This window comes from Oncorhynchus clarkii, chromosome 30 (assembly GCF_045791955.1).
Source record: "Oncorhynchus clarkii lewisi isolate Uvic-CL-2024 chromosome 30, UVic_Ocla_1.0, whole genome shotgun sequence".
NCBI classification, from domain to species: Eukaryota; Metazoa; Chordata; class Actinopteri; order Salmoniformes; family Salmonidae; genus Oncorhynchus; species Oncorhynchus clarkii.
The window spans coordinates 16,873,105-16,895,590 of NC_092176.1; the positions used below are offsets into that span (position 1 = coordinate 16,873,105).

General features: G+C 44.1%; 1 pseudogene; it reads left to right on the top strand.

The window, feature by feature from the left end:
- Positions 1-22,486, top strand: part of LOC139389493 (calcineurin-binding protein cabin-1-like) — a 99,274-nt pseudogene that overhangs the window by 56,443 nt on the left and 20,345 nt on the right.

Sequence of the window (22,486 nt, forward strand, 5' to 3'; positions counted from 1 at the left end):
GACAAGAAACAGGGTTTACGTGAAATGTTAGACACAGCTGGACAAGATGGAAATGGACACAGTGACAGTGCGCACCGAAGAGGACCCACGACAGAAGAGGCCACGGATAGATAGAGCTGAAACTTCACTGTTTGACATGTATGATGAAATCCTGGTTGAGAATGAAATGACTGAACAAATGAACAATGAAACTGCACAGCAAGTAAGTGAAAGAAATAGGTTTTGATTATGTTTTACTGGCAATGGGGACATATGTAAATGCCAACAAAATAACTTTTTGGTGTGTGTGTCAACTATTTAACTGTACTAGAGTGTTTAAAAGGCAGCTGAAATTGTAAATATCGGTATCGGGTTTTTTGGCAAAGAAAATATTGGATATGTGGATGAATGCTTCATGGCAGACTGGAACCCCTTTAACTCCATTTTACTTGTACAGCTTGTTTGGCCCACGTTGTATCAAGTCACTTGAGTTGACACTGACCTTGTGCAGAAAGTAGTCCATCACAACTTTTTTCCCACTGATATTTGTCGATAGCACCTGTTCAATTCAGGGCAGCAATGTTGTTGTGAGCAGTAGCCTAATTTTTGCAGTTCTACATGGCTAACGTTATATCTTTCAAAAAAGCTGCGGTAGCAAGTATTATCTACACATACCGAGCAGCTCATGCTGAACAGAAACATTTCTCTACACTCGCAATAACATCTGCTAACCATGTGTATGTGACCAATAAAATGTGATTTGATTTGAGAAGCAGGCTACATGGCAGACCAATCCCAACTCCTCTCTCGGCATGTCCAGCCCATCCATTATCTCAGCCAGTTATGGCTAGCGGGAAGGTTCCTGTCTTTTTCCATGGCTAAACCAAATAGGCTCGTCATTTCACAATATTATTTGTATTTATAGATGGCAAACAAGTTTGTTATTAAGTCGCATGGAAGTTCACATGTTCCAGAATGCATTTCTGCCCAAAGCCACATTTTGATAATAAAAAATCAAATGCTTCCTGAAACGTCACATTTTAAGAAGTCTATAGGACAAATACATTATTTTAAGAGGGATATTTTTCTCTAACTTGAAATTCTACCCCACTCTTGATGCTTGAGTGACACATTAACTTTATGTTCCAAGCCAAAGCTAAAATTTTCCCTCACTTTTCCCCTAAAAAATATGCTTCAAAATCATTGATGGTAAAGTCATGTATATCTGCTATATCTGTTGTGCTACAGCATAATCTGTGCAAAGCCATGGCTTCACATCTGCCTAAACAGATTTATTGTGCCCATGGGGGAACTCCCCCCACCCCACCTCCCTTAGATCTGTTTATCGAAGTGAGCAGAGCCCAGATCACCCCCTCACCAGCCGTACTACTCCTAGTCTTGTTTGGAGGCATTTGGTAAGCTGTGCATTGAAAGTTTAAAGGGAAGATTGCAGACTTAGGTTGCTGTTAAACATCCTGATTTGTTTGATCCTTCTAACTAAAAGTCCCAATACAACTTATCACTTTACATTTGTATTTTTGGAGAAATGTCAAATACATTTTTATTTGTCACATACACATGGTTAGCAGATGTTAATGCGAGTGCTACCGAAATGCTTGTGCTTCTAGTTCCGACAATGCAGTAATAACCAACGAGTAATCTAACCTAACAATTTCACAACTACCTTATACACACAAGTGTAAAGGGATGAAGAATATGTACATAAAGATATATGAATGAGTGATGGTACAGAACGGCATAAGCAAGATGCAGTAGATGGTATTGAGTACAGTATATACATATGAGATGAGTAATGTAGGTTATGTAAACATTATATTAAGTGGCATTGTTTAAAGTGGCTAGTGATACATTCTTTACATCAATTTTTCCAATATTAAAGTGTCTGGGGTTGAGTCAGTATGTTGGGAGCAGCCACTCAATGTTAGTGGTGGCTGTTTAACAGTCTGATGGCCTTGAGATAGAAGCTGTTTTTCAGTCTCGGTCCCTGCTTTGATGCACCTTTACTGACCTCTCCTTCTGGATGATAGCGGGGTGAACAGGCAGTGGCTCGGGTGGTTGTTGTCCTTGATGATCTGTATGGCCTTCCTGTGACATCGGGTGGTGTAAGTGTCCTGGAGGGCAGGTAGTTTGCCCCCGGTGATGCGTTGTGCAGACCTCACTACCCTCTGGAGAGCCTTACGGTTGTGGGCGGAGCAGTTGCCGTACCAGGCGGTGATACAGCCCGCCAAATTTCTTCAGCCTCCTGAGGTTGAAGAGGCGCTGCTGCGCCTTCTTCACCACATTGTCTGTGTGGGTGGACCAATTCAGTTTGTCCGTGATGTGTACGCCGAGGAACTTAACTTACTACCCTCTCTACTACTGTCCCGTCGATGTGGATAGGGGGGTGCTCCCTCTGCTGTTTCCTGAAGTCCACGATCATCTCCTTTGTTTTGTTGACGTTGAGTGTGAGGTTATTTTCCTGACACCACACTCCGGGGGCCCTCACCTCCTCCCTGTAGGCAGTCTCGTCGTTGTTGGTAATCAAGCCTACCACTGTCGTGTCGTCTGCAAACTTGATGACTGAGTTGGAGGCGTGCATGGCCACGCAGTTGTGGGTGAACAGGGAGTACAGGAGAGGGCTCAGAACGCACCCTTGTGGGACCCCAGTGTTGAGGATCAGCAGGGTGGAGATGTTGTTACCTACCCTCACCTCCTGGGGGCGGCCCGTCAGGAAGTCCAGTACCCAGCTCTACAGGGTGGGGTCGAGACCCAGGGTTGATGATTGGAGGGTACTATGGTGTTAAATGCTGAGCTGTAGTCGATGAACAGCATTCTCATATAGGTATTCCTCTTGTCCAGATGGGTTAGGGCAGTGTGGTTGTGATTGCGTCGTCTGTGGACTTATTGGTAAGCAAATTGGAGTGGGTCTAGGGTGTCAGGTAGGGTGGAGGTGAAATGGAGGTGAAATGGTCCTTGACTAGTCTCTCAAAGTACTTCATGATGACGTGAGTGCTACAGGGCGGTGTCGCTCAGTTACCTTAGCTTTCTTGGGAACAGGAAAAATGGTGGCCCTCTTGAAGCATGTGGGAACAGCAGACTGGGATAAGGATTGATTATGTCCGTAAACACACCAGCCAGCTGGTCTGCGCATGCTCTGAGGACGCAGCTGTGGATGCGTCTGGGCCTGCAGCCTTGCAAGGGTTAACACGTTTAAATGTTTTACTCACATCTGCTGCAGTGAAGGAGAGTCCGCAGGTTTTGGTAGCGGGCCGTGTCAGTGGCACTGTATTGTCCTCAAAGTGAGCAAAGAAGTTGTTTAGTCTGTCTGGGAGCAAGACATCCTCGTCCACGACGGGGCTGGTTTTCTTTTTGTTTTCTGTGATTGGCTGTAGACCCTGCCACATACCTCTTGTGTCTGAGCCTTTGAATTGCGACTCTACTTTGTCTCTATACTGACGCTTAGCTTGTTTGATTGCCTTGCGGAGGGAATATCTACACTGTTTGTATTCGGTCATGTTTCCCGTCACCTTGCCCTGGTTAAAAGCAGTGGTTCGCGCTAATGCTGCCATCAATCCACGGTTTCTGGTTTGGGAATGTTTTAATAGTTGCTGTGGGTACAACATCACCGATGCACTTGCTAATAAACTTGCTCACCGAATCAGCGTATTCATCAATGTTGTTTGACGCAATGCGGAACATATCCCAATCCACGTGATCGAAGCAATCTTGAAGCGTGGAATCAGATTGGTCGGACCAGCGTTGAACAGACCTGAGCGCGGGAGCTTCCTGTTTTAGTCTCTGTCTATAGGCAGGGAGCAACAAAATGGAGTCGTGATCAGCTTTTCCAAAAGGAGGGCTGGAGAGGAATTATATGCTTCGCGGAAGTTAGAATAACAATGATCCAGGGTTTTACCAGCCCTGGTAGCACAATCGATATGCTGATAGAATTTAGGGAGTCTTGTTTTCAGATTAGCCTTGTTAAAATCCCCAGCTACAATGAATGCAGCCTCAGGATATGTGGTTTCCAGTTTACATAGAGTCAAATAAAGTTTGTTCAGGGTCATCGATTTGTCTGCTTGGGGGGGAATATATGCGGCTGTGATTATAATCAAAGAGAATTCTCTTGGTAGATAATGCGGTCGACGTTTGATTGTGAGGAATTCTAAGTCAGGTGAACAGAAGGACTTGAGTTCCTGTATGTTGTTATGATCACACCACGTCTCGTTAATCATCTTTCTTACCGGAAAGATGCTTGTTTCTGTCGGTGCGATGCGTGAAGAAACCAGCTGACTGTACCGACTTCAATAGCTTGTCTCGAGTGAGCCATGTTTCCGTGAAGCAAAGAACGTTAGTCTCTTATGTCTCAATGGAATGCAACCCTTGCTCGGATTTCATCAACCTTGTTGTTAAGAGACTGGACATTGGCGAGTACTATGCTCGGGAGCGGTTTGCAATGTGCCTATCTCCGGAGCCTGACCAGAAGACCGCTTTGTCTGCCCCTTTTACGGCGTCGTTGTTTTGGTTCGCCAGCTGGGATCCGATCCATTGTCCTGGATGGTTGGCAAAACACAGTATCCGCTTTGGGAAGTCTGTTATGTTTAGCATTTCTTTCCTGCCTGGCTTCTCACCAAAGGCTGTGAAAATGTCAACAGACAATGTGGACCTGTTTGGACCTGTTTGGTAGGATGAGGAAGAGGCTCCCAGGTGTAGGGGCGGGCCAGTTGCTTCTGTGGAGGCATATCATGTGTTTTTGTTTCATCATGATATGCCCAGCTTCTCCTCCCTTTCGTATACACCTCTAAGCTGCTCATTACAACGTGTTTAAAAAAAAATTGCACATAGACCATAATCTGCGCTCAGCTCACATAGTCAGCTCTGCTGTGGAGCACCGAACCTTGCCTGTACACACCTGCTGGGATGACGTGTGCACTGGGTTTTTTGGTCGTCACATATGCTGTCACATGATAACGTGTGTTCAGATCTGATTGATCGTTACCTGTGATACTCCTCGTGCTCTGAAGACTTACCAATCCTTCAGAGATATTGAAATTAAAAAGTCAATGTGTGTTTGATGTGCTGCTGCTCTCTGGTTCCCTGAACCAACCTGAACCCAGACAGAACACAACGCTAATGAGGCTGCTTGCCTGGGGCGGGATCTGTTATGCCTGCCTGAGGTCAACCCCCAGTCCACCCCCACCTCCACTCTTCAGAAACTGTCTCTCCCTACAGCAACTCTTTCCGTTTTCTCATTAGTGCTCCCATCTTCCATTTCCACAGTTGCCTTTTCACCTCCTTTTTCTCTCTTTCCTGTGGGTTTGCCCATTTTTTCCCCTGTTAATTGTTTGCTGGTGTCAGCCCTATTAGCAGCCCAGTGCCTGAAGGAGTCTGCAGTAGCATTAAGCTGTGCACATGCTACATACACACAAAGAAATAATGTGGCAAGTTTTCATTTGAGATTTACACTGCTGGCAGCCGTGTCTCACTGGGCCATGGCTCCAGTGGATCAAGGCACTTGGTACTTTTCAGCTTTCATTTACATAACAATGGATAACTGTGATCTTTAACACCTTCTCACGAAGCAACTGTCTTGATGATGCAGAGGTTGTAGATTCTGCTCGCTCCAAGTCTAGTGTCACACTCCTGACGTGGAAACATAGTTATTACACTAGGGCCCACATTAACATAAACCACTGGCGACACACTGGTGTGGGGTACGTCTCAGGTCGATGTGCAGCACAAAATATTTCATTTACCCTGTCCTCCAGCCCGTGTCCAATGAATACATGAAAGAACCTGTTGTTTCTCTCTCAGGTTTGTGCATGCCATTACCTATAGACCTTAGCAGGGGTGAAAGTGGAATGAATTTCTTCCCGGTACGGGACCTCCTATGTGTGCTTGTCAAACAGTCATTTCAAAGGGCTCCTTTACTAGGCTACCCATGCAGGTTCATCTGCTCACAACATTTCCCGCCTCCAAACAGTAATGAATGGAAAGAGACCTCTGTTACACAACATACCAAAAAGTGTAATGACATTTGCCGATTGTCATTAGTCCACAACGTCTCGGCCACTCAGCTCTGCCTTGGCAAAATGTACGTGTTCTTGTCAAACCACATCGCATTTTGGGGTGTAGGCTGTACCACCTGTTTTTCATGAGGTAATTATAAATAGTGGTGTAGTAGCCTAGAGTTTAATTTTTATTTATTTTTATTGACATTCTGTTTTCGTTATTGTAGTAGGCTCATGTTTTACCAGTACTGTGTACCCCCACTATTGATTTTTCCGGGACATCAGACCGCATTATTTTCACCCCTGGTCCTAAAGGATATTTAAACATGGTCCTCTACCAGCTGGCCAGAATGTTTGCTTCATAATTCTGTATGTTAAAAAATGTTTTTATTGAAGGACCCATGCACATGATCAGTGTTCTCTGTGTTGCGTGAGTAAAATGAGCACGCATTTAGCTGTTGCCATTACTTTCCTCTCACCAGCACTAATTCAAAAGTGCTTTCCTCGCAATCTTAAATAAGCATGCCCCATTCAAAAAATGTAGAACTAAGAACAGATATAGCCCTTGGTTCACCCCAGACTTGACTGCCCTTGACCAGCACAAAAACATCCTGTGGCGTTCTGCATTAGCATCAAATAGCCTCCGCGATATGCAACTTTTCAGGGAAGTCAGGAACCAATATACTCAGTCAGTTAGGAAAGCTAAGGCTAGCTTCTTTTAAACAGAAATTTGCATCCTGTAGCACTAATTCCCAAAAGTTTTGGGACACTGTAAAGTCCATGGAGAGTAAGAGCACCTCCTCCCAGCTGCCCACTGCACTGAGGCTAGGAAACATTGTCACCACTGATAAATCTACGATAATCGATCATTTCAATAAGCATTTTTCTACGGCTGGCCATGCTTTCCACCTGACTACCCCGGCCAACAGCGCATCACCCCAAACTGTTATAGACCTATATCCATCCTGCCCTGCCTTTCTGAAATCTTCGAATGCCAAGTTAACAGATCACCGACCATTTCGAATCCCACCGTACCTTCTCCATTAGGCAATCTGGTTTCCGAGCTGGTCATGGGTGCACCTCAGCCACGCTCAAGGTCCTAAACGATATCATAACCACCATCGATAAAAGACGTACTGTGCAGCCGTCTTCATCGACCTGGCCAAGGCTTTCGACTCTGTCAATCACCGTATTCTTATCGGCAGACTCAACAGCCTTGGTTTCTCAAATGACTGCCTCGTCTGATTCACCAACTACTTCTCACATAAAGTTCAGTGTGTCAAATCGGAGTGCCTGTTGTCCGGACCTCTGGCAGTCTTTATGGGGGTGCCACAGGGTTCAATTCTCGGGCTGATTCTTTTCTCTGTATATATCAATGATGTTGCTCTTGCTGCTGGTGATTATCTGATCCACCTCTACGCAGACGACACAATTCTGTATACATCTGGCCCTTCTTTGGACACTGTGTTATGCTGCCAAACATACTCTCGTAAAACTGACTATCCTACCGATCCTTGACTTCGGCGATGTCATTTACAAAATAGCCTCCAACACTCTACTCAACAAACTGGATGCAGTCTATCACAGTGCCGTCCGTTTTGTCACCAAAGCCCCATATACTACCCACCACTGCGACCTGTATGCTCTTGTTGGCTGGCCCTCACTACATATTTGTCACCAAACTCACTGGTTCCAGGTCATCTATAAGTCTCTGCTAGGTAAAGCCCCGTCTGATCTCAGCTCACTGGTCACCATAGTCACCAACATCCACCCGTAGCACACGCTCCGGCAGGTATATTTCACTGGTCATCCCCAAAGCTAAGACTTACTTCGGCCACCTTTCCTTACAGTTCACTGCTGTCAATGACTGGAACGAATTGCAAAACGTTGTATATCTCCCTCTCTAACTTTAAGCATCAGCTGTCAGAGCAGCTTACCGATCACTGTACCTGTACACAGCCAGTCTGTAAATAGCACACCCAACTACCTCATCCCCACATTGTTATTTATCCTCTTGCTCTTTTGCACCCCCAGTATCTCTACTTGCACATCCTCATCTGCACATCTATCACTCCAGTGTTAATGCTAAATTGTAATTATTTCGCCTCTATGACCTATTTATTGCCTTACCTCCCTACTCTTCTACATTTTTTATTTATTTTATTTATTTTACCTTTATTTAACTAGGCAAGTCAGTTAAGAACACATTTTTATTTTCAATGACGGCCTAGGAACAGTGGGTTAACTGCCTTGTTCAGGGGCAGAACGACAGATTTGTACCTTGTCAGCTCGGGGGTTTGAACTTGCAACCTTCCAGTCCAACGTTCTAACCACTAGGCTACCCTGCCGCCATTTGCACACACTGTACATAGATTTTTCTATTGTGTTATTGACTGTACCTTTGTTTGTGTAACTCTGTTGTTTGTGTCACTTTGCTTTATCTTGGGCAGGTCGCAGTTGTAAATGAGAAATTGTTCTCAACTGGCCTACCTGATTAAATAAAGGTGAAATAAAATCATTATCTTGAAACTGGCACTGCAGATCTTGGGTAATAGGCTCATACATGGAGAGGTATGGTGGTTAATATATTGCCTAAAACAATGTACTGTCACACTTCTCTATCCCTTTCTCCTTTTCTCTTGCCCTCCTTCACTATCAGTCTGTGTAAAATAAATCCCCATGTATGTCAAAAGAAATATCAGGTACATCCACTTTTCAGTTGAGCTTTTGCACTTTTTTAATTAAACTGAAAACCCACCAGTGGGGCACATTGAAAAGCTCATGTCAGGGATCTGTTGGCCTTGTGAGTGTGTTAGTGGAAAATATGTTTTGAAACAGAACTCTAGTTAGCCTGACAGGTGAGGTCATACATAAGCCGGTCTCCATGACACGCTACCAAACAGTGTTAGTGAACTGTTGCCTCTTCGACTCCTCCTTTTCCTCCTCCCCCTCTTCTTCCCCTCCTTCCTGCTTCAGGGCATCTGGCATATTCCAGTGGATGAGATTGATCGCCCTGGCAGTTTTGCATCTCATATGAACCGATCCATCGTCCTCTTGCTGGAGGTGCTGTCTCAGCTGAAGGACCACGACACACTGATAAAATTCTCTTTCATGCTCCAGAGAACCCCTGACCAGGGAAAGTAAGGATCTCTCATGACTCAACCATGTTTCTCTGTTTTTCATGGCAACCATTTTTTCTAGTGTTTTTGTGTGAATTTGTTACTCTTCTCTTTCCTTTCTCTCTCTCATGTCTTAAAGGAAGTATTTGCGGGATGTGGATCGTCAGGTTTTGGCCCAGAGAGCATTTTTCCTAGCTGTAAAATTCCTGGAGGATAATCTGAACAAACTCACAGGGGTTTGCAACCAAAGCACTCTACACACTTGGAGAGGAGCTGAAAGCAGCTCCGTAGTTTATAGTTTCAGCATGCTCTTGCTTGTGTTGTGACGGGCTCTGTTCTTTCTCAGGTGTCAGAGCAGCCTTCCAAAGTGCCTGCGCCCTCCATGGGGGAAATGACAACCGCGGACACGTCCAACAGGCCCAGTGCAGAGGACAGTAGTCATGCACTGCATAAGAAGCCTGAGCTCACTGAGGAACCCCAGGTCACTGCCCCAGGCCCTGACTCTGGGTCCCGGGAGACCCCTCAGACACAGCCAGCCCTGCTGGCCACAGACAGAAACAGGGGGGATCAGCAGCAGAGAACTCCATCTGGGAAGGTGGAGGCTGCTGTGGGCGAGTGGGCCAGAGCAGGGTCAGAAGAGCCCATGGAGCTGGATGCTGGCCACTGGGGGCGTCCCTCCAAGACCACAGACTCTCAGGGCAGACAACCAGACACGGAGTCTCCCAGAACTGTCCTGGTGCCTGGGGAGAAAGTTGTTGAGAGCAGCCGCGCACCGGAGCTTTCTCTGGAGGACCTGAGCATCAGCTCCAGACAGCAGCAGCAGCAGCTCCAGTGCCCGGTAGCTAAGGGCCCAGTGTTAGCCAGCGGAGCAGAGCAGGGACTAGCCCAGGGGGCGCTATGCAGGCCCAGCAGGAAGAGGAAGCTCCTGGATGACGTGGAGTCAGGCGAAACTCTTCTGCTGGATGCCTACCGGGTGTGGCAGCAGGGCCAGAACGTCATGACCTACGACCTGGGGCGCATTGAGAAGATCATGTCAGAGACATACATGCTCATCAAGCAGGTATGCTGTACTTTTGTGTTATTGTCGCAAACTCCCCTGTTTACCGTCACGTTTACAGCCACATTTCTCTCTCCCATCAACAATTGATTTATAACTGTGCCATGTCATGCACACATAATATATACTCACTGAAAAAGGAAATGGGTTTGGGAAATCCCTTTTGATATTGATTTAGCAAAGAGACCTGAAACACAGAGGGGACTTTCCCTACTCATACAACTGCTATAAAATACTTTCATAAGGAACCAAATAGCACACGAGACCACTTTTAGCCTAATCATCTTCCCAGTGCTACATGTATTAACTAAGATATTAACACAAATAGCACTATTAATATTTACAGCTCATAATCATAAGTATAATCATAAAAGGGCAGCAGGCAGCCTAGCGGTTAAGAGCATTGGGCCTGCAACTGAAAGGTCGCTGGTTTGAATCCCCAAGCCGACTAGTTGAAAAAATCTGCCTGTGCCCTTGAGCAAGGCACTTAACCATAATTGCTCTGTATTTGCTCTCTCGTTTGCGAAGTGACTAAAAATGTAAAATAAGTCATTATAAGCATTAGGACATATCACCCTAAATGTAATTGGTGTTTTCATTACATTTTGTAAATCCTGACCTAGCTAATAGGGAACTGTACAAAGTGTTTATTATTCTAAATGTCAATTATTCTAAATGTCTTATTTTCCAACAGTGATGGAATTGATCATTTCCGATGAAAGGTCTTCTGTATTACGTGGCCCAGTAATGGCTTCCGTGGATTCAGACAGAAAGAATGACCCATTTATTATTTCTGTCTTACCAGCAGACAACACAGATTTATTGCTCACTGTTTCCTGTTTTTCTGAGACAACCGTTACCTGTTTGAAAGGTGAAGGTTGTGCATTTTATTTACTTTGGTTTATCAAGACAGCAAAATGATTTTGTGCTTTGTGATTGGGACCCTTTCTAGTGCACTGGCACTGCTTGTGTAGAACCAGTCATGGTCTTGCCCGCTCACTGACTCTGAAGCTAAACGTAAACTTCTGATTCAGTTTGCACTTATGTTACCAAGAACTGACACTGTTGTATTAAGTAGGTACCCTACTAGTTCTGAGCAAAAAGGGACATTTCTATTGCAGCACTGTAACCGGAATGTTGAGTTGACTTAATTTAATAATTTCTTCCACTTGCATAGCAGAACTGATCAAATAATAGAGGGATTAGTTACTTTGTGTATTGCATCTGATCCAACTTCTCCTTTTCTGTTGGCTGGCATTGAGGGTGTTGTTTGAGCACAGCTCTCATCAGCCTCTAGACGCATAGCTAGTGATCAATGCTGACCGTGGGGAACCTGATCTGACATTGGCTATGTGTCAAGCCACAGAGATGGAGCTGGAGTGGGAGGCAACAGAGGATGGAGGGGCTACGACTAAGCTGACGAGAGGGAGATGGCTAGCTACTACAACCCTCGCTCTATTTAGCTTCTTTCAGTGTCACTTCTCTCTCTTCTCTCTCTCACACGCACACTGACGGATGCTATTTTGCAAGTTAATAATACTGAAACCATTGCAAAGTGTGCTGAGACTTTGGCTGAGATTTGCTTCCCATGTTTTGCGATCAAGGGAAATTACTTTTTTCCCCCTGTGGCTGGAAAGGGGTAACATGACAGTGTTCTGACACACTCTAATAGGGATTACATATCTCCTGAACAAAGTGAGCAAGCCTTGACACAACTTTCTTAGTACAGTTGAGTCAGTGACACTACATGCTTTTCCCTAACATGTTTTTAGTGAAGCGAAATTACAGTATTAGTGCCAAATTCTTCACCTTGCTTCTCACTTTCCAAATACAAGCCATCTCTTAAAAGTTAGCTTCTAACCCAATTCCACAAGGCTTTTGCGCAGCACAGCAGTTTTGTTTCATGCCATTGGATCTGTTTTACAGTTCAGTGATGTAGCCATGAATATAAAGTACAGAGCAAGAGCAGTTGGCAGGTTATGTCAAAAGTTTTAGTTAGCTTTGGCTCAGCTTTAATCTGACATGTTTGTGCACAGGCAAGCCCTCATAGGTCTGTTATGCTACTTCAGAAGAAGGAAAGTTCTCGAATAGCCCACGCCTCCACTCTACCACGCTAGGGGAGGGACTTCCTCTAAAACGTATCCACAATGACAGCTCTCCAGTGTAACCAACCTCTGTCTCAGAGTGCTGCCTCTTGCAGTCCTCCCAGTCTTTGGCCCCCAGGTCTGCCAAGTCATTGATGCATGGAATTAAAGAAGTGTTCCTATAATCCCATATTGCATAACATTTCTATAGCCTATGCAATTGCGCAAGAAAACAAAGTTTTGATGGCCTCTATTAAAAAGAGGATCTCATGAGCTTTCTATAGGCTAGGTCTAGTATATTTATTTCTCAACTTTCCTAATATTAAGAACATTGGTTCACAACCTGAGTAGCCTACTTGGCTGGCATGAAAATGAACCGCGGGAATAGCGTGCTACATTAGCTATTCAAGTGCATACGGATTAGGTCTTTTTTTCCCCCCTGCCACTGTTCCAACAGGTGCATGATAAGTCAAAACAAATTTCACTCACGTATGTGTGAAGTTTGTTTGATATATATATATATATATATATTATTTAGTGTACAGTGCATTCGGTATTCAGATCCCTTGATTTTTTTCCACATTTTGTTACTTTACAGACGATTCTAAAATTGATTAAATTAATTTTTCCTCGTCAATGCACTGTACCCCACAATGACAAAGCAAAAACTTTTTTTTTTTAATGTTGCTAATTTATAAATGTTTTTCTTTTTACAGATACAGTTGAAGTTGGACGTTTACATACGCCTTAGCCAAATACATTTAAACTCAGTTTTTAACAATTCCCGACATTAAATCCTAGTAAAAACTCCCTGTCTTAGGTCAGTTAGGATCACCACTTTATTTTCAGAATGTGAAATGTCAAAATAGTAGAGAATGATTTATTTCTTTCATCACGTACACAGTGGGTCTAAAGTTTTACATACTCAATTAGTATTTGGAAGCATTGACTTTAAATTGTTTAACTTGGGTCAAACGTTTAAGGGTAGTCTTCCACAAGCTTCCCACAATAAATTGGGGGAATTTTGGCCCATTCCTCCTGACAGAGCTGGTGTAACTGAGTCAGGTTTGTAGGCCTCCTTGCTCGCACACACTTTTTCAGTTCTGCCCACAACTTTTCTATGGGATTGCGGTCAGGGCTTTGTGATGGCCACTCCAATACCTTGACTTTGTTGTCCTTAAGCCATTTTTCCACAACTTTGGAAGGATGCTTGGGGTCATTGTCCATTTGGAAGACCCATTTGCGACCAAGCTTCAACTTCCTGACTGATGTCTTGAGAATATATCCACATCATTTTCCTCACTCGTGATGCCATCTATTTTGTGAAGTGCACCAGTCCCTTCTACAGCAAAGCACCGCCACAACATGATGCTGCCACCCCCGTGCTTCACGGTTGGGATGGTGTTATTCGGCTTGCAAGACTCCCCCTTTTTCCTCCAAACATAATGATGGTCATTATGGCCAACAGTTCTATTTTTGTTTCATCAGACCAGAGGACATTTCTCCAAAAAGTATGATCTTCGTCCCCATGTGCAGTTGCAAACCGTAGTCTGGCTTTTTTATGGCGGTTTTGGAGCAGTGGCTTCTTCCTTGTTGAGCGGCCTTTCAGGTTATGTCGATATAGGACTTGTTTTACTGTGGAAATAGGTACTTTTGTACCAGTTTCCTCCAGTATCTTCACAAGGTCCTTTGCTGTTGTTCTGGGATTGATTTGCACTTTTCGCATCTAACTACGTTAATATCTAGGAGACAGAACGTGTCTCCTTCCTGAGTGGTATGACGGCTGCGTGCACCCATGGTGTTTATACTTGCATACTATTGTTTGTACAAATGAACGTGGTACCTTCAAGCGCTTGGAAATTGCTCCCAAGGATGAACCAGACTTGTGGAGGTCTACAGTTATTTTTTTGAGGTCTTGGCTGATTTCTTTAGATTTTCACATGATGTCAAGCAAAGAGGCACTGAATTTGAAGGTAGGCCTTGAAATACATCCCCAGGTATACCTCAATTTACTCAAATTATGTAAATTAGCCTAACAGAAGCTTCTGAAGCCATTACATCATTTTTTAAAGCAGTTTAAAGGCACAGTCAACTTAGTGTATACAAACTTCTGACCAACTGGAGTGGTGAAATAATCTGTCTGTAAACAATTTATGGAAAAATGACTTGTGTCATGCACAAAATAAATGTCCTAACCGACTTGCCAAAACTATAGTTTTTGTTGACAGGAAATTTGTGGAGTGGCTGAAAAACTAGTTTTAATTACTAAAACGTACGTGTATGTAGACTTCCGACTTCAACTGTACTTTATTTACGTATGTATTCATACCCTTGGCTATGAGACTTTAAATTGAGCATCCTGTTTCCATTGATCATCCTTGATGTTTCTACAACTTGATTGGAGTGCACCTGTGGTAAATTCAGTTGATTGGACATGATTTTGAAAGTCACACATCTGTCTATATAAGGTCCCACAGTCGACAGTGCATGTCAGAGCAAAAACCAAGCCATGAGCTCCAAGGAATTGTCCTTAGAGCTCTGAGACAGGATTGTGTCGTGGCACAGATCTGGGGAAGGGTACCAAAACAGTTCTGCAGCATTGAAGGTCCCCAAGAACACAGTGGCCTCCATCATTCGTAAATGGAAGAAGTTTAGAACCACCAAGACTCTTTCTAGAGTTGGCCGCCCGACCAAACTGAGCAATCGGGGAAGAAGGGCCTTGGTCAGGGAGGTGACCAAGAACCCGATGGTCACTCTGACAGAGCTCAAGAGATCCTGTGTGGAGATGGGAGAAACTTCCAGTCGGACAACCGTCTCTGCAGCACTCCACCAAATCATGTCTTTATGGTAGTGGCCAGACGGAAGCCACTCCTCAGTTAAAGGAACATGACAGCCCACTTGGAGTGTCCCAAAAGGCACCTAAAGGACTCTGACCATGAGAAACATTTCCAAACAAACACCATATTATCTGGTGAAACCAAGATTGAACTCTTTGGCCTGAATGCCAAGCGTCACGTCTGGAGGAAATCTGCCACCATCCCTACAATGAAGCATGGTGGTGGCAGCATCATCCTGTGATGTTTTTCGGCGGCAGGGACTGGGAGGCTAGTCAGGATTGAGGGAAAGCTGAACAGAGCAAAGTACAGAGATCCTTGATGGAAACCTGCTCCAGAGGACCTCAGACTAGGGCGAAGGTTCACCTTCCAACGGGACAACGACCCTAAGCACACAGCCAAGACAACACAGGAGTGGCTTCTGGACAAGTTTCTGAATGTCCTTGAGTGGCCCAGCCAGAGCCCGGACTTGAACCCAATTGAACATCTCTGGAAAGACCTGAAAATTGCTGTGCAGCAATACTCCCCATCCAACCTGACAGGGCTTGAGAGGATCTGGAGAGAAGAATTGAAGAAACTCCCCAAATACAGGTGTGCCAAGCTTGTAGTGTCATACTCAAGAAGACACAAGGCTGAAATCGCTGCCAAACATGCTTCAACAAAGTACTGCGTAAAGGGTCTGAGTACTTAAGTTTATTTTTAATACATTTTCAAAAATGTCTAAACCTGTTTTTACATTGTCATTATGGGGTATTGTGTGTAGATTAATAAGGGAATAATAAACTATTTAATCCATTTCTGAATAAAGCTGTAATGTAACGTAACAAAATGTGGTTAAAGTTGAGGTCTGAGAACTTTCCTAATGCACTGTTTGTAAAGACACGATTAAATCGAGAATAGTCTGATGGGTAAGAATATCATCACTATATCAATGCATTTTTTCAACTTTCATGCATCATGTAGCAAAGGCCTAATATATGTTGATACGTTTTTCTCATGACAACTAAAGTGGCCAAATGACTCTAAGCATAGCCTATAGGCCCAGGGTCCCTGGAACAGGGTTGGAGCGCACAGAGCCCAGTGACACTGTTCTTATAAGCCCAGCCATTGCGCAATCGAGTATGAAAAGAGTTTTGACTGGACATTATTTAAAAGAGGATTCCAGCTTTCGCGTGCTGCCATATTTATTTCTCAATTCTTAAAATGAAGCACATTCATCCACTTTACAACCGGTGTAGCCTACCTGGCATATTAAAAAACGTAACCTCCATTCACTATTTAAGTGCAGGCTATGGATGACATCAATCAAAAACAATTCCACACATATTAGTAGGCTATATGTAAAGGTCAGAATTAATTCAGATGAGTCTGATATACTTGTCAAATTGTGAATGAGAGACTGATGAAGTGTGTGCAGCCTGTGCAAGAAACAGAGCAGAGCGAGCGCATTCCTTTCATGCAACTTTTTTTCAAATTGTCATTAGACACATCATGCAGCCTTAGGCTACATGTTTTAATTTCTAATATATCCTAAGGTTTGTATCACAACTGAAGTTGCATAAATAACTAAATTAAGCATATAGCATATATATTTGTTAACCGCTCAACACAATTGCCGCATGTGTCCCTCAGAAATCATTTTTGGGAAAAATATCCTTTCTATTTTATTCAGCTATCTTCAATTGTAGTCTTCGTACTACAAAATGCCACAGGAATTATAAGCAAATATTGTAATTAACTAGTGTAGCCCTCAGCCATATGGCATAGCCAGATCAGGGCTTAACGTAAGGATTACTCAGAATATGCTGTTCTGCTCTTCTGAAATAGGTAAAATGTTCTTCATGTCATAGGTTGTTTCTTTAGACCTGCCTAAAAGAAACAATGGATTTATTGATGGTGTAGGCTGTATTAATTATAGATTTTTTTCGACTTCTTAAATTGTAGATGTTCCAAAGGTCTGCATCAGTGGCTTGTAAGGCTATGGGTGGACGCCCAGCAACGCTAAACTGGTTTATGTTAATTAACGTCAATGACCGTGAGACTGGCAGTTATTTGCATGACAGTTACCGCCTGACAAAATGTCATGACTGTCACAGCCCTAGACTCATTCCACAGGCCATTTCCTGTGGCAGCAGCATGTTACAATCTAGAGGGTTCCACCTACAGCGTGTGGTCAATGCAGAACCAAACAGCGTTTACAACCACACCACCACATAATAGTGTAGCATGTCTGAGGGAGAGGTGAACATGGAGACTAGCTTTCATGTGTGCTTCTCCTGTGCAGCATCAGCTTCCTGACTCTCACACAGACATCTACAGTTTGGCAGATAGAGAGCAGCCAGCCTTCACAGAGAGAGGCCTAATGAGGGCCGCCGTCTCCTGTTGCCACGGCCACATTCACTCTGAGAAAGGCCTTTTTTCCATATCTGTTAGCTACCCAGAGCAGCATCAGCGGTGCTAAGGTGGCTGTGTAAACGGTGTGTTGCTCTGCTCTGATTGTCTCTGTTCTCTTCTCTTCCCGCATGGTGTGGACAGGTGGATGAGGACGTGGCGCTGGACCAAGCCGTGAAGTTCTGCCAGATACAGATGGCCACGTCAGCACAACGACAGGTATGGGGGATGACCTGGTCCACAAACACAGTGCACATACACATCAACACAAAGTACATTACATTTCATGCATATACCCTACACCTACATGGACCCCATACAAATACAACACTCACAAATGTAAACATTCAATATGTACATACCAGTGGAGACTGCCGAGGGGAGGACGGCTCATAATATTGGCTGGAACGGAGCAAATGGAATGGCATCAAAACACTTGCAAACTATGTGTTTGATGCCTGTCCTCCCCAATTAAGGTGCCACCAACCTCCTGTGGTACATACACTCAGTGGCCAGTTTATTAGGTATACCACCCTGTTCACAAAAATGGTTTGCTCCAACAGACAGTGTGGCCGTGGCTTGCTATATAAAGCAGGCAGACAGGCATTGAGGCATTCAGTTACTGTTCGATTGAACGTTAGAATGGACAAAACGAGTGACCTAAGCAACTTTGAGCATGGTATGATTCAGTGCCAGGCGCGCCGGTTCTAGGATCTCAGAAACAGCCGGCCTTCTGGGCTTTTCACGCACGACAGTGTCTAGGGTTTACTGAGAATGGTGTGACGGACAAAAATAATCCAGTCAGTGGCAGTCCTGTGGGTGAAAACAGTTTGATGATGAGAGAGGTTAAAGGAGAATGGCAAGAATCGTGCATGCTAATAGGCGGGCCAAAAAATGCGCAGTACAACAATGGTGTTCAGAACAGCATTTAGAAAACACTCAACTCGTCGGTCCTTGTCACGGATGGGTGATTGCAGCAAACGACCACAACAGGTTCCACTCCTATCAACTAAAAACAAGAAGAAGCGGCTCTAGTGGGCACACAATTACCAACACTGGACAATTTGAGGAGTGGAAAAACATTGCCTGGTTCAACAAATTCACGGATCCTGTTGCGTCATGCTGATGGCAAAGTCCAGATCTAGTGTAAGCAGCAAGAGTCCATGGACCCATCCTGCCTGGTGTCAATGGTACAGGCTGGTGGCTGTAGTGGAATGGTGTGGTGAGTGTTTTCCTGGCACACGTTAGGTCCCTTGATACCAATTGAGCAGCATTTGAACGCCACACATTGTAGAATTCATGCTACAAAGAATGCAGGCTGTTCTGGAGGCAAAGAGGGTTACGACCCGGTACTAGATGGGTGTACCTAATAAACTAGCCACTGAGTGTATATCACATCCCAGGAATTGAATCAAAGCACTTTGCACAAATAGATCTGCCCCAGATATCATATTCTCATCTGTTCATCTGACTGGAGACGTCTTCCAAAGCCAGGACCTCTCATTTATACATCTGGGCTTTGATTGAAGCTATTCGAGGGATGTGTGGAGAAGTCACACAATTCAAATTAAACTTCAGGTTCATTGCCTCTTGTCTTTCCCATCCACAAGATGTTAAGATATAAATGATCTGGCCATTCAGTGGTCTACTCGCGTTCATATTTTTTTATGACCAGTATACGCTCACACCTATCTGTTGTTGGGGTACGCCCACACCAGTCCAACACAAAGGTATTTTTTGTCTGTAAACAAAAATATATGCAACATGCAACAATTTAAGATTTTACTGAGTTACAGTTCATTTAAGGAAATCAGTCAATAGAAATGCATGCATTAGGCCCTAATCTATGGATTCCACAAGACTGGGAAGGGACGCAGCCTACCCACTTGGGTGCTAGACCCACCAACTGGGGAGCCAGGGGGCGACTTATTGGAGAGAAATGAACATTCAATTCTCTGGCAAGAGCTCTGGTTGACATTCTTGCAGTCAGCATGCCAGTTGCACGCTCCCTCAAAACATGAGACATCCTGTGGCATTTTGTTGTCCCCAGCACAAGGTGCACCTGTGTGATACTCATGCTGTTTAATCAGCATCTTGATATGCCAAAACCTGTCACTTGGATGGATTATCTTGACAAAGGAGAAATGCTCACTAATAGGGATCTGCAGTTTTGTCACGCAACACACTGCCACAGATGTCTCAAGTTTTGAGGGAGCGTGCAATTGGCATGTTGACTGCAGGAACTTCCACCAGAGCTGTTGCCCAAAAATGTTATATTCATTTCTCTACCATAAGCCGCCTCAAATCGTTTAAGAGAATTTGGCAGTACATCCAACCGGCCTCACAAGCGCAGACCATGTGTGTGGTGTCGTGTGGGCGAGTAGTTTGCTGATGTCAACGTTGTGAACAAAGTTCCTTATGGTGGTGTTATGGTATGTGCAGGCGCAAGCTAAGGACAACGAACACAGTTGAGTTTTATCGATGGTGATTTGAATGCACAAAGATACCTGGAATAGATCCTGAAGCCCATTGTCGTGCCATTTATCCGCCGTCATCAACTCATGTTTCAGCGTGATCATGCACGGCCCCATGTTGCAAGGATATGTACACAATTCCTGGAAGCTGAAAATGTCCCAGTTCTTCCTGACCTGCATATACGGTGCATTCGGACAGTATTCAGACCCCTTGAATTTTTCCACATTTTGTTATGTTACAGCATTATTCTAAAATTGATTTAAAAAAGTTTTCCTCATCAATCTACACACAGTACCTCATAAACTGAAATGTAACTTTTACACAAGTATTCAGACCCTTTACTCAGTACTTTGTTGAAGCACCTTTGGCAGAGATTACAGCCTAATTTCTTCTTGAGGATGACATTACAAGCTTGGCACACCTGTATTTGGGGAGTTTCTCCCATTTTTCTCTGCAGATCCTCTCAACCTTCGCCCCAGTCTAAGGTCCTGAGCGCTCTGGAGCACGTGTCATCAAGGATCTCTCTGTACTTTGCTCCATTCATCTTTCCCTCGATCCTGACTAGTCTCCCAGTCCCTGCCACTGAAAAACATTCCCACAGGGATGGTGCCAGGTTTCCTCCAGACGTAACGCTTGGCATTCAGGCCAAAGAGTTCAATCTTGGTTTCATGAGACAAGAAATCATGTTTCTATGGTCTGTGACTCTTTAGGTCCCTTTTGGGGAAAAAGCGGGCCTTGATGTACCTTTTACTGAGGAGTGGCTCCGTCTGGCCACTCTACCATGAAGGCCTGATTTGGTGGAGTGCTGCAGAGATGGTTGTCCTTCTGGAAGGTTCTCCCATCTCCACGGAGGAACTCTGGAGCTCTGTCAGAGTGACCATCGGGTTTTTGGTTACCTCCCTGACCAAGGCCCTTCTACCCTGATTGCTCAGTTTTACCGGGCGCCAGCTCTTTGAAGAGTCTTGGTGGTTCCAAACGTCTGACATTTAAATCAAATCTAATTTTATTGGTCACGTGCACCGAATACAGTAAAATGCTTACAAGCCCTTAACCAACAATTAAGTTTAAGAAAATCCCCCCAAAAGTATGAGAAAAGAATAACAAATAAGAATAAGTCTCGTCGGTGATCAGGCCTACCACTGTTGTGTCATCGGCAAACCTAATGATGGTGTTGGAGTCGTGCCTGGCCGTGCAGTCATGAGTGAACAGGGAGTACAGGAGGGGACTGAGCACGCACCCCTGAGTGGCTAGTGATACATGTATTACATAAAGATGCAATAGATGATATAGAGTACAGTATATACAGTGCCTTGCGAAAGTATTCGGCCCCTTGAACTTTGCGACCTTTTGCCACATTTCAGGCTTCAAACATAAAGATATAAAACTGTATTTTTTTGTGAAGAATCATGATATAGAGTACACAACAAGTGGGACTGTATTTTTTTGTGAAGAATCAATCACAATCATGAAGTGGAACGACATTTATTGGATATTTCAAACTTTTTTAACAAATCAAAAACTGAAAAATTGGACGTGCAAAATTATTCAGCCCCCTTAAGTTAATACTTTGTAGCGCCACCTTTTGCTGCGATTACAGCTGTAAGTCGCTTGGGGTATGTCTCTATCAGTTTTGCACATCGAGAGACTGACATTTTTTCCCATTCCTCCTTGCAAAACAGCTCAGTGAGGTTGGATGGAGAGCATTTGTGAACAGCAGTTTTCAGTTCTTTCCACAGATTCTCGATTGGATTCAGGTCTGGACTTTGACTTGGCCATTCTAACACCTGGATATGTTTATTTTTGAACCATTCCATTGTAGATTTTGCTTTATGTTTTGGATCATTGTCTTGTTCGAAGACAAATCTCCGTCCCAGTCTCAGGTCTTTTGCAGACTCCATCAGGTTTTCTTCCAGAATGGTCCTGTATTTGGCTCCATCCATCTTCCCATCAATTTTAACCATCTTCCCTGTCCCTGCTGAAGAAAAGCAGGCCCAAACCATGATGCTGCCACCACCATGTTTGACAGTGGGGATGGTGTGTTCAGCTGTGTTGCTTTTACGCCAAACATAACGTTTTGCATTGTTGCCAAAAAGTTCAATTTTGGTTTCATCTGACCAGAGCACCTTCTTCCACATGTTTGGTGTGTCTCCCAGGTGGCTTGTGGCAAACTTTAAACAACACTTTTTATGGATATCTTTAAGAAATGGCTTTCTTCTTGCTACTCTTCCATAAAGGCCAGATTTGTGCAATATACGACTGATTGTTGTCCTATGGACAGAGTCTCCCACCTCAGCTGTAAATCTCTGCAGTTCATCCAGAGTGATCATGGGCCTCTTGGCTGCATCTCTGATCAGTCTTCTCCTTGTATGAGCTGAAAGTTTAGAGGGACGGCCAGGTCTTGGTAGATTTGCAGTGGTCTGATACTCCTTCCATTTCAATATTATCGCTTGCACAGTGCTCCTTGGGATGTTTAAAGCTTGGGAAATCTTTTTGTATCCAAATCCGGCTTTAAACTTCTTCACAACAGTATCTCGGACCT